Source organism: Salmo salar, chromosome 20 (genome assembly GCF_965601325.2).
Source record: "Salmo salar chromosome 20, fSalSal1, whole genome shotgun sequence".
NCBI lineage: Eukaryota > Metazoa > Chordata > Actinopteri > Salmoniformes > Salmonidae > Salmo > Salmo salar.
This window is the reverse complement of record NC_138310.1, coordinates 39,758,880-39,775,965: the sequence shown is the minus strand read 5'-3', so window position 1 is coordinate 39,775,965 and position 17,086 is coordinate 39,758,880. Positions and strand designations below refer to the sequence as shown.

Below are 17,086 nucleotides of genomic sequence, written 5' to 3'. Positions count from 1 at the left end.
ATCAGCAGGGAAGAATTTGAGAAACTCCCCAAATATACAAGCTTGTAGTGTAATTCCCAAGAAGACTTGAGGCTGTAATTGCTGCCAAAGATGCTTCAACAAAGTACTGGGTAAAGGGTCTGAATACTCATGTAAATGTAATATTTCAGTTTTTATTTTTAATACATTTGCAAAAATGTCAAAAAAACTTGTTTTTGCTTCGTCATTGTTTGGGATTGTGAGTAAACTTATGAGAAAAAACAAACAATTTAATTAATCAATTTTAGAATAAGGCTGTACGCAACAAAATGTGGAAAAAGGCGAGAGGTCTGAATACTTTACGAATGCACTGTATATTTATGAAATGGAGAGGTCGACATGAGGGCATACTTTGCTGTGTGTGCCTGTGTGTGTGCCTGTGTGCGTGTATTGTGTATGTGGTGTGTGTGTTTGTCTGTGTGTGTAATCTGTGGTATTGATTCTGTCAGTGCAGGTCTGATAGGTTGAAATTACGTTTACTTAATACAAGGCAGCTCATCTCATTGAGACTGGGCCAGTCTCAAGCTTTGACCTGACCAGCACCTGACCTCATGCTCCACTTCTAGAGACAATTATGCATTTACACCACTACACTGTATTTAGCCTCACATACGCATATTTCAACAAAATCTCACAGATTGACACCTTTTGACTTCAGGGGCATTAATTCCAAATGGTTAAGGTCAGAATTAAGGTAAGGGTTAAGCAAAAATAAATAAAGCGCCTAGCACTGAACATGCAACTATCGGAGCCAGAGCTCAAGGGTTACGCCCAGCCACCATCCGTGTCTACAACACTCTAGCAAACCTACTTGATGGTATTAGTGCTCTCCTTTGCCCCTAGTTTTGAATGCATCACCCGATGTCCTGGGGACCTGGACAAACGTTGAATATCACATTGAATCTTTAGTGACCTGGCTGTATATTTAGGATCCAGGGGGTCATCTTTGCAAGGAGATCTAATAGTTTATTTTAGAAATGTGATTAATTATGGATGAACACATTTAATTCTGCATGGTCACAGGGTTAGATCCGCATGGTTTCAGGGTTAAAAGAGAAACAACTCAAAGGTTAATAGTTTAGGTGTGAATTCCGAGTGGTTAAGGTTAGGGCTGTGGTTTGGGTAAAGCTTAAAACAAAATAATGAAAAACAACGTGCCGTTTCCATCAACCATCATCAGTTATTCTCACGGCTTGCTAGAGCATTGTGAACTGTGGTGGTGCAGTGATATAAGCAGTGCACTCTGGCTCCAAGCCTTGTGAGTTCACGCACAGTGATTGACAATCGATTAAGTGTTTTTTTGGTGAGCGGCGATGAAGGCAATTTAGATCAATGCTATTCAGGGAAACCAACATTAAGGCTAAGTACATAAGAGAGCGTGCAGTCAAAGGCTGACTTTGTCTTTCACCTCCTCTTTCATCCCTCTTTTATCCCCCTCTCATCCTTCACTCATTAGTGATGGCGTGAGTGTGTTGAGAACAAAGCCAAGACACTCCTAATCGATCACAGAGCAGCACTCCACTTCTCCATCTGCCCAGAAATTGACAGGTTGAGGATTGATTGGAAAGGACAGGCCTTGCTTGTGTGTGTGTGTGTGTGCGTGTGTGTGTGCATGTGTGTGTGCGCGCACATACGTGTTTGTTTCCAAACACACTGAAGCTATTCAAACTGTGCTACTAAGAAACAAAAAGGGCCATGGTCCAAAATGAGAGGTCTGTGTTTCACTATGAACACAGTAATACACACACATGTAGGGACACAGTGGATCACACAGCGACATCCTCTGATCAGTGGTGGAAAAAGTACCCAATTGTCACACTTGAGTAAAGGTAAAGATACCTTAATAGAAAATGACTCAAGTAAAAGTTAAGATAGTACTTGAGTAAAAGTCTAAAAGTATTTGGTTTTAAATTTTATTAAGTATCAAAAGTAAATGTAACTGAAAAAAATATACTTAAGTATCTAAAGTAAAAGTACAAGCATAAATAATTTCAAATTGCTTGTATTAAGCAATCCAGATGGCACAATTTTCTTGTTTTTTTAAATGTATGGATAGCCAAGGGCACACTACAATTCTCAGACATAATTTCCAAACAAATAATGTTTGTTTAGTGAGTCCTCCAGATCAGAAGCAGTAGGGATGACCAGGGATGTTCTCTTGATAAGTATGTGAATTGAACCTTTTACCTGTCCTGTTATTTTCTTTAAGGAATGTAGTTAAGTGAAAGTAGTCAAAAATATAAATAGCAAAGTACAAGATACTACCAAAAGAACAAGGGTCCCATACTCCCAAAATACTAGCTTCTCAGGTCTCTCTCTCTCTCTCGCTCTCTCTCTCTCTCGTTGACCCAAACCCTGCTTCATTCATTATGAATTGTCCTAGTTTTATTTTAGAGGAATCTGTGTGCCTGTGCGTGCGTGGGCTTGTTTGTGTTACTTGCTTGCATGTGTGTAGTCTGTTCATAATCGTCATCATGTCAGCTGTGGTACAGCTTTCTATTATCCATACCGTCACCCAGAATAAACCTTTACATTCAAAGGGCTTTATTGGCATGGGAAACATATTTTAACATTGTAAAGCAAGTGAAATGGATAATAAACAAAAGTGAAAAAAATTATAAAAAATGAACAGTAAACATTACACTCACAAAAGTTCCAAATGAATAAAGACATTTCAAATGTGATATGTCTATATACAGTGTTGTAATGATGTGCAAATAGTTAAAGTACAAAAGGGAAAGTAAATAAACATAAATATTTCTCTCCCTATCTCTTCCTCTCTCTCTCATGTCGATAAGCATTTGGCTGCATAAGTGACATTGTGTTAATTTCTTCTATGTCTCCATAGCTCTGATAGCGACCGATCAGTCCAGCAGTACCATAGAGACAGTGGATGCAGGCTGGTGTAAAGAGATCACTGACCAGGGAGCTACACAGACTGCTAAGAGCAGCAAGTCACTACACTACCTATCAGCTTGAAGTCCTTGAAAAAGCCAAACGCCTTAAAGGGTCCTTCATCTTCATCACTGAGGATTTCTCAGATGCAGTCTGTCATAGAATAAATGAACTAATACCAGCTATGAAGGCTGCAAGAGAACGAGGTGACATAGCATATCTGAGGTATGACAAACTGATTGTTCACCCTCCCTCCCAAGGAGTTAGGAGGAGACACACACACACACACACACACACACACACACACAAGGAGTTAGGAGGAGACACACACACACACACACACACACACACACACACACACACACACACACACACACACACACAGAGTATCTCTCACTCAGATTCCAACTGCTGATTCATGTTTGGACATATAATTACTGTAAATCTACCAAATAAAGGTCTGTTAATTGCTCACTTGAATATATGCAGTTTAACCTGTTGGGGCCAGGGGGCAGTATTTGCACGGCCGGATAAAAAACGTACCTGATTTAAACTGGTTACTACTCTTGCCCAGAAACAACAATATGCATATAATTAGTAGATTTGGATAGAAAACACTCTAAAGTTTCTAAAACTGTTTGAATGGTGTCTGTGAGTAATACAGAACTCATATGGCAGGCCAAAACCTGAGAAGATTCTGTCAGGGATTTCTTCGTCGGAGGACGATATGGCGAAATCATCATCGGAAAATGGGGACCAATATGCAGCAGAGTTGAGATGGTTAATTTTGAACTTTTAATAAATTCCAAAACGAACATACAAAATAACAAACACGAACGCACGATACACTGACAGTCCTGTTAGGTTTACACACACTAAACACGAAACAATCTCCCACAAATACACAGACAAACACACCCAACTAATATAGGACTTCCAATCAAAGGCAACACCACACAGCTGCCTTCAATTGGAAGTCCACCCCAATTAACTCAACATAGAAACAGATCAACCAGACTACACATAGAAATACATCAACATAGACCATAACTCAAAACCCGGAAATAATAAATCAAACGCCCTCCTAACTAACACACCACCCTGAACCACATAAAACAAATACCCTCTGCCACGTCCTGACCAAACTAAAATGACAATTAACCCTTATACTGGACAGGACGTGACAGATTCCATACAGGAAGTGCCCTGTCTGACAATTTCTTGTCCTTCTGTTGCATCTCTATCGAAAATACAGCATCTCTGCTGTAACGTGACATTTTCTAAGGCTTCCATTGGCTCTCAGAAGGCGCCAGAAAGTGGAATGGGGTGTCTGCTGTCTCTGGGCGAAGAACAGCAGGAGAATTTGTGAGTGGTCAGCCTGGGGACAGTGACACTGGAGATGCGCGTTCATGAGAATTCTCCATTTTTTTCTTTCAGCCTTTGAATGTATACAACGTCACCCGGTTGGAATATTACGCTATTTTACAAGACAAATAGCATAAAAATGGATTTTAAACAGTGTTTGACATGCTTCGAAGTACGGTAATGGAATATTTTGAAATGTTTTGTCACGGAATGCGCTCGCGCGTCACCCTTCGGATAGTGACCTGAACGCACGAACAAAACGGAGCTATTTGAATATAACTATGGATTATTTGGAACCAAAACAACATTTGTTGTTGAAGTAGAAGTCCTGGGAGTGCATTCTGACGAAGAACAGCAAAGGAAATCCAATTCTTCTAATAGTAATTCTGAGTTTGGTGAGCCCCAAACTTGGTGGGTGTCAAAATAGCTAGCCATGATGGCCGGGCTATGTACTCAGAATATTGCAAAATGTGCTTTCGCCGAAAAGCTATTTTAAAATCACACACCGCGATTGCATAAAAGAGTTCTGTATCTATAATTCTTAAAATAATTGCTATGTATTTTGTGAACGTTTATCATGAGTAATTTAGTAAATTCACCGGAAGTTTGCGGTGGGTATGCTAGTTCTGAACATCACATGCTAATGTAAAAAGCTGGTTTTTGATATAAATATGAACTTGATTGAACAAAACATGCCTGTATTGTATAACATAATGTCCTAGGAGTGTCATCTGATGAAGATCATCAAAGGTTAGTGCTGCATTTAGCTTTGAAAATGGCTGTTTGATTATTTTTGACAGGGTACTCTCCTGACATAATCTAATGTTTTGCTTTCGCTGTAAAGCCTTTTTGAAATCGGACAATGTGGTAAGATTAACGAGAGTCTTATCTTTAAAATGGTGTTAAATAGTTGATTGTTTGAGAAAATTGAATTGTGTCCAGGACACAGGTACACAGGGTGGGGTCGATACCCAGGGTCTCGAGCTTAATGACGAGTTTGTAGGGTACTATATTGTTAAATGCTGAGCTGTAATCGATGAACAGCATTCTTACATAGGTATTCCTCTTGTCCAGATGGGTTAGGGCAGTGTGCAGTGTGATTGTGATTGTGTCGTCTGTGGACCTATTGGGGCGGTAAGCAAATTGGAGTGGGTTTAGGGCAGGGGTTGGCAACCCAAAATGTTGAAAGAGCCATATTGGACCAAAAAAACAAAAAACAAATCTGTCTGGAGCTGCAAAAAATTAAAAGCCTTATATAAGCCTTACAATGAAGGCAACACATGCTGTAAGTGTCTATATTAGCTATATTAGCCTACTATCAAAATGATAAGTAGGCTACAAATACATAATGAGCATTCATGATTAAACGTTTATTTTACCTGCAGCGCATCCTGGAGAGAATGACACACCACGTGACTACTCTGCTGTACGATGGTGCTTTAAATTTAACTTCCATTATAATATTAATGTATTATGTTTCGTTGCATTGATGAAATTATACAAATACAATACAGAAATCAGACTTGTGATGTCATTTTTATTTTAGGAATCAAAAAAACAACAACAAAATGTGCAACGTGCATAATAGGCCTCCTGTAATTTCAGACCTCCCCAAGGAAATAAAATGTAGTCCTTTTCAATCCTCAATAATACGATACAATCCTCTTCTCTTTTCCCCCTTATCTGGGCAACAGACAGAGTGCAATAAAACAGCAGCCTTTTGAAAAGGTAAAGTATATAAAATAAAAAGAATACGGTTTAAGTTCGATTTCTGTGCATTATCCTCTTCGCTTTAGTTTTCTGCAAATGTGCAAGGGTAAAATGCAGCAGCACCCTCTTCTCTTTTGACACGCACAATACAATGTAGCCATCCTCGGACCTGAGCAACAAAACACAATAATATCCCTGTGTCATTCCAAATATATACTGACAAAAATCAGAAATCACTTTATAAAAACAGCCACTTTGTTAGTAAATATGTGCCTATGACAGGATTGTGTTCTTACCCGTTTAATGTGACTTCTGTTTTCGGACATCACTGGACAGCTTCTCAACATCGGACATGTAAGATGTAACTTTAATCTTCACGCGGGACTGCAAGCTCTCATCTGTGAGGCGGGTGCGGTATTTGGATTTTATGTAGTTCATGTTTGAGAATATCTGCTCGCACAGGTATGTTGATCCAAAGATGAATAATACTCCAAATGCATATTTCTTGATGTTCCTATAACTGTCAGGAAGAATGGAAATGTCTTTCCACGTTACTCTTTTTGTTATTTGACAACTTCTCATTACAAAGCAAACATGCAGGCAATCCTTCCGCATTGGCAATGAAAGCAAATGATTTGGTCCAAGAACTGTGGAATCCTCTGTTCTCCTCAGCTATCTTTCTCTTTTTCCCTTTGGGATCCATGGCCCATGACACACCCGCCGGTTTGTTTGCAACAGCCACCTGTCTGGCACTACGCCGAGCTGAAAGAAATGTGTGTCGCAGGCTATGACGTAAATCTTCGTTGACAGAAATGTTGAAATTAAATATTTATTATACACATTTTTACAGCATTGAATAATAAATTATATTAAAACAAAAAATATATTCACGCCATCTTTTTCCATTTTCATATTTTTGAAAAAGCTCCAGGGAGACACTAGGGCGGCGCTAAAGAGCCGCATGCGGCTCTAGAGCCGCGGGTTGCCGACCTCCGGTCTAGGGTGTCAGGTAGGGTGGAGGTGATATCGTTCTTGACTAAACTCTCAAAGCACTTCATGATGACGGAATTGAGTGCTACAGGGTGATAGTCATTTAGCTCAGTTACCTTAGCTTTCTTGGGAACAGGAACAATGATGACCCTCTTGAAGCATGTGGGAAGAGCAGACTGGGATAAGGATTGATTGAATATGTCCGTAAACACACCAGCCAGCTGGTCTGCACATGCTCTGAGGACGTGGATAGGGATGTCGTCTGGGCCAGCAGCCTTGCGCGGGTTAACACGTTTAAATGTTTTACTCACATTGGCTGCAGTGAAGGAGAGCCCGCAGGTTTTCGTAGCGGGTCCGTGTCGGTGGCACTGTATTGTCTTCAAAGCGAGCAAAGAAGTTGTTTAGTTTGTCTGGTTTTCTTTTTGTAGTCCATGATTTACTGTAGACCCTGCCACATACCTCTCGTGTCTCGTTGAATTGCGACTCTTTTTTGTCTCTATACTGACGCTTAGCTTGTTTGATTGCCTTGCGGAGGGAATAGCTACACTGTTTGTATTCGGTCATGTTTCCGGTCGCCTTGCCATGGTTAAAAGCAGTGGTTCGCGCTTTCAATGCTGCCATCAACCCATGGCTTCTGGTTTGGGAAGGTTTTAGTAGTCGCTGTGGGTACAACATCACCGACGCACTTGCTAATAAACTCGCTCACCGAATCAGCGTATTCATCAATGTTATTGTCCAACGCTATGCGGAACATATCCCAATCCACGTGATCGAAGCAATCTTGATGCATGGAATACGATTGGTCGGACCTGCGTTGAACAGACCTGAGCACGGGCGTTTTCTGTTTTAGTTTCTGTCCATAGGTTGGGAGCAACAAAATGGAGTCGTGGTCAGATTTTCCGAAAGGAGGGCGGAGGAGGGCTTTGTATGTGTCGCGGAAGATAGAATAACAATGATCCAAGGTTTTGCCATTCCGGGTCGCGCATTCGATATGCTGATACAATTTAGGGAGCCTTGTTTTCAGATTAGCCTTGTTAAAATCCCCAGCTACAATAAATGCAGGCTCAGGATATGTGGTTTTCAGTTTACATAGAGTCCAATGAAGTTCGTTCATGGCCATCGATGTGTCTGCTTGGGGGGGGATATACACGACTGTGATTATAATCGAAGAGAATTCTCTTGGTAGAAAATGCAGTCGGCATTTCATTGTAAGGAATTCTAGGTCAGGTGAACAAAAGGACTTGAGTTCCTGTATGTTGTTATAATCACACCACATCTCGTTAATCATAAGGCATACACCCCCGCCCTTCTTCTTACCAGAGAGATGTTTGTTTCTGTCTGCGCGATGCGTGAAGAAACCAGGTGGCTGTACCGACTCTGATAACGTACCCCGAGTGAGCCATGTTTCCGTGAAACAAAGAACATTACAATCTCTGATGTCTCTCTGGAAGGCAACACTTGCAACTGTTAGGACCAGTGAATGCAGATTTTTTTATCCTTAGGTAGTGGAATAACCTTTGACTCTTTCCAGACTTCTGGGCACACCCCATACATCAAGCACTAATTAAAAATATGAGAGATTGGGGGAGATATTTGGTTAGCTGTAACTCTAAGCAATTTGCCGTCAAGATGATCTGTACCAGGTGACTAGCCATCCAAAAGAGACAACAACATCCTTTCTACCTCTTCCCTTTCTACTTGGTGAAATTCGAACATGATTGCCTCTCCTTCATAATACAATCTTTTGTAAGGGTATATGATATGGAGCCATCAATTGGAATCATAGCATTCCTCAACTTGTCCACTTTGCCTGTAAAATATTAATTAAAGTAGTTTGCGATGTTATGTGGTTTTGTAATAAATACACCCTCTGATTCAACAAAAGAGGCGGACATGTTCAAAATCCTACCCATTATAGTGTTCAACGTTCTCCACAGCTTTTTCCCATCACCCTTTACTTCATCATTTTTGTGCTGATAGAATCCGTTCTTCTTTCCTTTGTTTAGCTTGGTCACAAGATTTCTTAATTTACAATAACTTTGCTTATCAAACAGAGTGCCAGATTTATTTGCTACTTTTTTGGCATCATAACGTTGAATCATTACATTTCTCAGCTCATCATCAATCCATGGGGCACCGTTTGACCTCACAGTGTATTTTCAGGTGCTTATCAGGTGCATTGACCACAGGTTTCAAATGTGGTCAATGCACCTGTACCCATAGCTCCTCTAATCCATTCAACATTAAGTCCTTACGTTGTTTTGCTGGAATATGATTCTGGATGTAAACTGCAACTCTACTGTACCCCCATATCTATTTCTGTACCCCCTGAACAAATTGTATCCATGTATAGAGATCTCAGCCTCCTCAAAAGAAGATTCCAATTGAGTCTGATATTGCCAATACATGAATATTGTTTGACTGCACTAAGGAAGCATGTTTCATGAATTTTGTTCCTTAAGTTCCTCGGTGTACACATCACGGACAAACTGAAATGGTCCACCCACACAGACAGCGTGGGGAAGAAGGTGCAGCAGCGCCTCTTCAACCACAGGAGGCCAAAGAAATTCGGCTTGTCACCAAAAACACTGACAAACTTTTATAGATGCACAACCGAGAGCATCCTGTCGAGCTGTATCACCACCTGGTACGGCAACTGCTCCGCCCACAACCATAAGGCTCTCCAGAGGGTAGTGAGGTCTGCACAACGCATCACCGGGTGCAAACTACCTGCCCTCCAGGACACCTACACCACCCGATGTCACAGGAAGGCCAAAAAGATCATCAAGGACAACAACCACCCGAGCCACTGCCTGTTCACCCTGCTATCCATCCAGGAGGCGAGGTCAGTGCAGATGCATCAAAGCTGGGACCGAGAGACTGAAAACAGCTTCTATCTAAATGCCATCAGACTGTTAAACAGCCATCACTAACATTGAGTGGCTGCTGCCAACATACTGACTCATCTCTAGCCACTTTAACCTGTTGGGTCTAGGGGGCAGCATTTGCACGTCTGGATAAAAAAAATGTACCCGATTTAATCTGGTTACTAATCCTACCCAGTAACTAGAATATGCATATACTTATTATATATGGATAGAAAACACTCTAAAGTTTCCAAAACTGTTTGAATGGTGTCTGTGAGTATAACAGAACTCATTTGGCAGGCAAAACCCTGAGACATTTTCTGACAGGAAGTGGATACCTGATGTGTTGTATTGACTTTAAAGCTATCCCATTGAAAGACACAGGGGTTTAGGAATATTTTGGCACTTCCTATTGCTTCCACTAGATGTCACCAGCCTTTACAAAGTGTTTTGAGTCTTCTGGAGGGAGATCTGACCGAACAAGAGCCATGGAACGGTGATGTCCCATTAGACACCTGGCGCGCTACTTCATGTTGGGTACCCTCGTTCCAATACGTTATAAAAGGCTATGCATTCGTCCACCTTGAATATTATTCATGTTCTGGTTAAAAAAGGCCCTAATGATTTATGCTATACAACGTTTGACATGTTTGAACGAACGGAAATATATTTTTTCCCCTCGTTCATGACGAGAAGTCCGGCTGGCTTACATCATGTGCTAACGAGACGGAGATTTTTGGACATAAATGATGAGCTTTTTTGAACAAAACTACATTCGTTATGGACCTGTGATACCTGGAAGTGACATCTGATGAAGAGAATCAAAGGTAATGGATTATTTACATAGTATTTTCGATTTTAGATCTCCCCAACATGACGTCTAGTCTGTATCGCAACGCGTATTTTTCTGGGCACAGTGCTCAGATTATTGCAAAGTGTGATTTCCCAGTAAGGTTATTTTTAAATCTGGCAAGTTGATTGCGTTCAAAAGATGTAAATCTATAATTCTTTAAATGACAATATAATATTTTAACAATGTTTTCTAATTTTAATTATTTAATTTCTGACGCTGACTTGACTGCCGGTTATTGGAGGGAAACGATTTCCTCAACATCAATGCCATAGTAAAACGCTGTTTTTGTATATAAATATGAACTTGATAGAACTAAAAATGCATGCATTGTCTAACATAATGTCCTAGGAGTGTCATCTGATGGAGATTGTAAAAGGTTAGTGTATCATTTTAGCTGGTTTTATGGTTTTGGTGACCCTGTCTTTGACTTGACAAAACATTACACACAACTCTTGTAAATGTACTGTCCTAACATACTCTAAATTTATGCTTTCGCCGTAAAACCTTTTTGAAATCGTAAAACGTGGTTAGATTAAGGAGATGTTTATCTTTCAAATGGTGTAACATAGTTGTATTTTTGAAAAATTTGAATTTTGACATTTATTTGGATTCAAATTTGCCGCTCTTGAAATGCACCTGCTGTTGATGGAGTGCACCACAGGTGGCACGCTAGCGTCCCACCTAGCCCCAAGAGGTTAATAATAAAAATTGGATGTAATAAATGTATCACTAGCCACTTTAAACAATGCCACTTCATATGTTTACATACCTTACATTACTCATCTCATATGTATATACTGTACTCTATAGCATCTACTGCATCTTGCCTATGCCGTTCGGCCATTGCTATTCCATATATTTTTATGTACATATTCTTATTAATTTCTTTACACTTGTGTGTATAAGGTAGTTGTTGTGAAATTGTTAGATATTACTGCATGGTCAGAACTAGAAGCACAAGCATTTCGCTACACTCGCATTAACATCTGCTAACCATGTGTATGTGACAAATACAATTTGATTGGATTTAGTTGTCCTATAAGCTCGCTGCCTATTTTAAGTAAATTATTGGAAAAAATGGTGTCTGTACAAATCAAAGATTATTTCTCATGTAATGGTCTGATAACGGATTTCCAGCATGCAAACAAAGAAGGGCATTCTACGAGTATGGCCTTAGCACAAATGACAGATGATTGGTTAAAGAGTATGGATGACATGAAGTTAGTGCAGTGTTGCTAGATTTCAGTGCTGCTTTTGATGTAATTGATCATGAACTGTCACTAGGTAAACTCAAATGTTATGGTTTTAAGTCTGCAGCTCTATCCTGGATGGAAAGCTATCTATCCAGGAGAAGGCACAAAGTGTTCTTTAATGGAAGCTTTTCAAACAGTAAAGATATACACTGTGGTGTTCCTCAAGGAAGTTGCCTAGTCCCACTTCTCTACTCTATCTTTTATAATGATTTACCTAATGAACAAAGCAAGAGTGGTCGTGTATGCTGATGACTCTACAATGCGCAGCATCAGATTGTAATGAGTTAACAGATGTACTGAGCAGTGAACTAAGAATGGTGTCTTAGTGGGTTGATATGAACAAATTGGTGTTGAACATTTCTGAAACTAAATGTATTGTATTTTGTTCAAGATATATGATTGCTGATGATCCCCAATTGAATTTGTAGATGAATAGAACACATGTAGAGGAAGTGAAAAAAAAATACTAGGCGTCATGTGGAACGCAGCTTTATCATGGTCAGAACACATAGATAATATTGTTATTAAGATGGGTAAGGGAATTGCTGTTACAAGAAAATGTTCAGAGTATGTAACATCTAGCACAATGAATCAGGTGATTCAATCCCTGGTCCTATCACACTTAGAGTACTGTCCGGTTTTATGGTCATCTGCAGCAAAAAAAGATATAAAAAAGCTCCAAATGGCTCAAAACAGGGCTGCCAGATTAGCTCTTCATTGCTCTAACCGTATGACTATTATCTAAATTCATCAGAATCTCTCATGCCTACACTTTAAAAACAAATTACTATCCAGCCTTCTGATTTTCTTCAGGAATGTTATATTTAAAAAAAAAACAGTATTTTTCCATCCAGTTAGTATATACTAGCAACACGCATTATCACCAAACCAGACAGGCAAATTCAGGGCAGCTAAGACAACCCAAGCCAAGGACAAATTGCCTTAAATCTACACTTTTATATAGAGCCATAGCTGAATGGAACTCTTTACCAATCCATATTTCTCAGGCAAAAAGTAAATCCACCTTCAAGAAAAAAATTAAAGAACATCTAGTGCGATAGACCATATGACTGGACAGCAAATAGAAAGCATCAACTGAATGTTAAATGTGTTTCCTGTCAGGTATTTTAATGATCTGTATTGTCTACTTGTTGAATGTATGTGAAGTCTTGATTGTCGTTGTTTGTAATGTCTTGTTAATTGGTGTTGGACCCCAGGAAGATTAGCTAGCGTTACGGCATTTGCTAATGTGGATCCTAATAAAAATGACAAAATTACCTGGGCCTCATGTGACAATGTAAGACGATACACGGACACATCTGCCATATTTATGTGACAGGTAACTGGTGACAGGTAACAGGTAACTGCCAAAATAATGGAAACAGGAGTGAATGAGGGATACAAAGTATATTGAAAGCAGGTGCTTCCACACAGGTATGGTTCCTGAGTTAATTAAGCAATTAAAACATCCCATCATGCTTAGGGTAATGTATAAAAATGCTGGGCAGGCCATTATTTTGGCTACCATGGCTATGCTCCTATAGGATGACAATGCCCCCATCCACGGGGTATGAGTCATCACTGAATGGTTGATGAGCATGAAAACGATGTAAACCATACACCATGGCTGTCTCAGTCACCAGGTCTCATTCCAATTGAAAACTTATGGGAGATTCTGGAGCGGCGCCTGAGATAGCGTTTTCCAACACCATCAACAAAACACCAAATGATGGAATTTCTCATGGAAGAATGGTGTCACTTCCCTCCAATACTTCCAGACATTTGTATAATATATGCCAAATCATTGGAAGGTGTTCTGACAGCTTGTGGTGGCCGAATGCCATATTAAGACGCTTTATGTTGGGGTTTCCGTTATTTTGGTAGTTACCTGTGTGTGTGTGTGTGTGTGTGTGTGTGTGTGTGTGTGTGTGTGTGTGTGTGTGTGTGGCTGTGTGTGTGGCTGTGTGTGTGTGTGTGTGTGTGTGTGTGTGTGTGTGTGTGTGTGTAAAGGAAGGAAAGGAGAGTGTGCCAGCTCTACCCAAAATACTGTCTCACACACACACACACACACACGTGATGTGAGGCCATCAATGTCTAGGTCAGAGGATGACCAATTAAAAAGTGTCCAGGGGAGAGCGTGTGATGTCCATAAGCCACTGCCCCCTGTGCCCAGTGTGTGCTGGTGTATGAGGAGGGAAGAGGACATCAATGTAATGTCCCTTTGATATAATAATAAAGTGTAAATCCTATATCAGCGCTAAGAGATTTACATTGAGTGCACAAAACATTAGGAACACCTGTTATTTCCATGACATACATTGACCGGTGAAAGCTATGATCTCTTATAGACGTCACTTGTTCAAAACACTTCAATTAGTGTATATGAAGGAGAGGAAACAGGTTAAATAAGGATTTTTAAGCCTTGAGACAATTGAGACATGAATTTTGGATGTGTGCCATTCAAAGGGTGAATGGGCAAGACACAAGATTTAAGTACCTTTGAACAGGGTATGGTAGTTGGTGCAAGGCGCACAGCTTTGTGTCAAGAACTGCAACGTTGCTGGGTTTTTCACGCTCAACAGTTTCATGTGTGTATCACGAATGGTCCACCACCTAATGGACATTCAGCCAAGTTGACACAACTGTGGGAAGCATTGGAGTTAACATGGGCCAGCATCCCTGTGGAACGATTTTGACACATTGTTTAGTCCGTGCCCTGACAAATTGAGGCTGTTCTGAGGGAAAAAGGGATGGTGGGGGGCCAACTCAATATTATGAACGTGTTCTTAATGTTTTTTAAACTCAGTGTAGATCCCTACATTGACATCCTTATAGACATCGGCGGGTGGATATGTATCAAAATATCTATCTTTTTTTACAATTTCGCCTAAAATAACATACCCAAATCTAACTGCCTGTAGCTCAGGACCTGAAGCAAGGATATGCATATTCTTGATACCATTTGAAAGGAAACACTTTGAAGTTTGTGGAAATGTGAAATCAGTGTAGGAGAATATAACACATTAGATCTGGTAAAAGATAATACAAAGAAAAAAACGTGTTTTTTTTGTATTTTTTTTTGTCCCATCTTTGAAATGCAAGAGGATGGCCATAATGTATTATTCCAGCCCAGGTGCAATTTCTATTTTGGCCACTAGATGGCAGCAATATATGTGCAAAGTTTTAGACTGATCCAATGAACCATGGCATATCTGTTCAAAATATTGTATCAAGACTGCCCAAATGTGCCTAATTGGTTTGTTAATACATTTTCAAGTTCCTAATTGTGCACTCTCCTCAAACAATAGCATGGTATTCTTTCACTGTAATAGCTACTGTAAATTGGACAGTGCAGTTAGATTAACAAGAATTTAATCTTTCTGACCATATCAGATATGTCTATGTCCTGGGAATTTTCATGTTACTTACAACCTCATGCCAATCACATTAGCCTACAATAGCTTAACCGTCCCGTGAGGGGAACACCGATCCTGTAGAGGTTACAACATTTGCATAATATAGAACTAGGGATTGACCCTATGCTGTAAGGCATACATGTATCTATGTGTAATAAAGATGAATATGCATGTAATTCATGTATAGAGGACTATGATGGGACCTTAGGGAGCGCTCACTGATGAAGTGGTCCATGTTAACATCATTATATAGGACAGGGTCTACATGGATCATATTTATCTCTGTGTAATTATGGGTAAGTACATTACAGCACATGTGATCAATTTGTCTCTATGATCATTTAGCTGGACCCTCTCCTCCTGTGACCTTATAATCAATATCTATAGCCGCACACGCACACACACACACACACACACACACACACACACACACACACACACACACACACACACCCCCCCCCCCCGCACAGATAGACACACACAAAGGATTGCATCTTTTACTGTAAATAACTACATTAAACAATAAGGTAACTGTATCTCAATGACCATACTCCAGAGGGAAATGTAATTGATACTTATTTTTCTGGTCTGTAGGAAATATAAATAAATATATTTATTTGGAGTGCGTATGCTAGGAGTGAGGACTCTGGAGTTAATTCCACTAAGTGGAGCAGTAATTTGCGGTATCAGAAATGTATTAGTGATTCAATGGGCCATGAACAGTGGAAGCCCGGACGAAGATGCTTTCTTGGAGAGGTCGAGATGTGTTCGGTCTCCAAGGTCATAGAGTGCAAGGCCATACAGGAAGAAGACTCTCTTTGTTTTGGAGCTGTTCTTAGTCTCTGTGCCCTGAAAGCATGTTTAGCATTGCAAATGAAGCCAGTAGATTGGGCAGTTTGTAGAGGCGTGGGGATTAGGCTAGTCAAGCCCTGGGCTGTAATTGTGCCTAACGTCAGTTTGTTTGGTGAGAGGAGAGCTACTGATGATCAAGTCACATACAGAGAGATAGAGGAAGAGCAATCAACTGTATATGAACGATAACCAGGAGATAGAGATGGGTTTTATGTTGACGTCACTGTGGGAGAGAGAGGGGGCGTTTATTCTCCACACGTGGGTAAAGCGATGTTTTCAAAATTTGTCATTGGCTTTGATATTCTGATTAGTTAGAGATGATCCAATCACTGATGACTTTGTTTTGTACAAAACCCCTCCTTTGACATCACCACAAATGACTTCAACGATGGCAGTCTCAGACTGAAGTATGCAGCAAAAATACAGCAACGGAAGAATTCAGTTTGAGTCATCAGGCAATTTCACCATCTCTCCCTTCATCCCATAGACTACCCCTTGACCACTCTCGCCTAAATGTCTCCATCACATCTCCTTTATCCCTCCATCCCTACCCTCACCAGCACAGTGCTATTTCTCATCCCTCTCCTCATTCCCCTCTCAGCCCCTCTATGTCTAAGACTAGATATCCATGTATAAAGTCCTCCTCATTCCCCTCTCCATCCCTCTATGTCTAAGACTAGATATCCATATATAAAGTCCTCTACAGCAGTGTAAGGTCAGCGGTGAGAGCTGTAGTGACCTCATCATGGTAAACAGATGATCTCTGGGCTGCTTGGTTAGGGACGGGCAATGCCATATTTTTATATTCAGTTATTTTATTTTATATACTGTGTACACTAAATATATGACTCTGGGGCCAGGGATTCT

At 40.3% G+C, this 17,086-nt stretch overlaps 1 pseudogene; it reads left to right on the top strand.

The window, feature by feature from the left end:
• The window catches only part of LOC123729168 (uncharacterized), a 792,531-nt pseudogene that overhangs the window by 754,356 nt on the left and 21,089 nt on the right, over nucleotides 1-17,086 (top strand).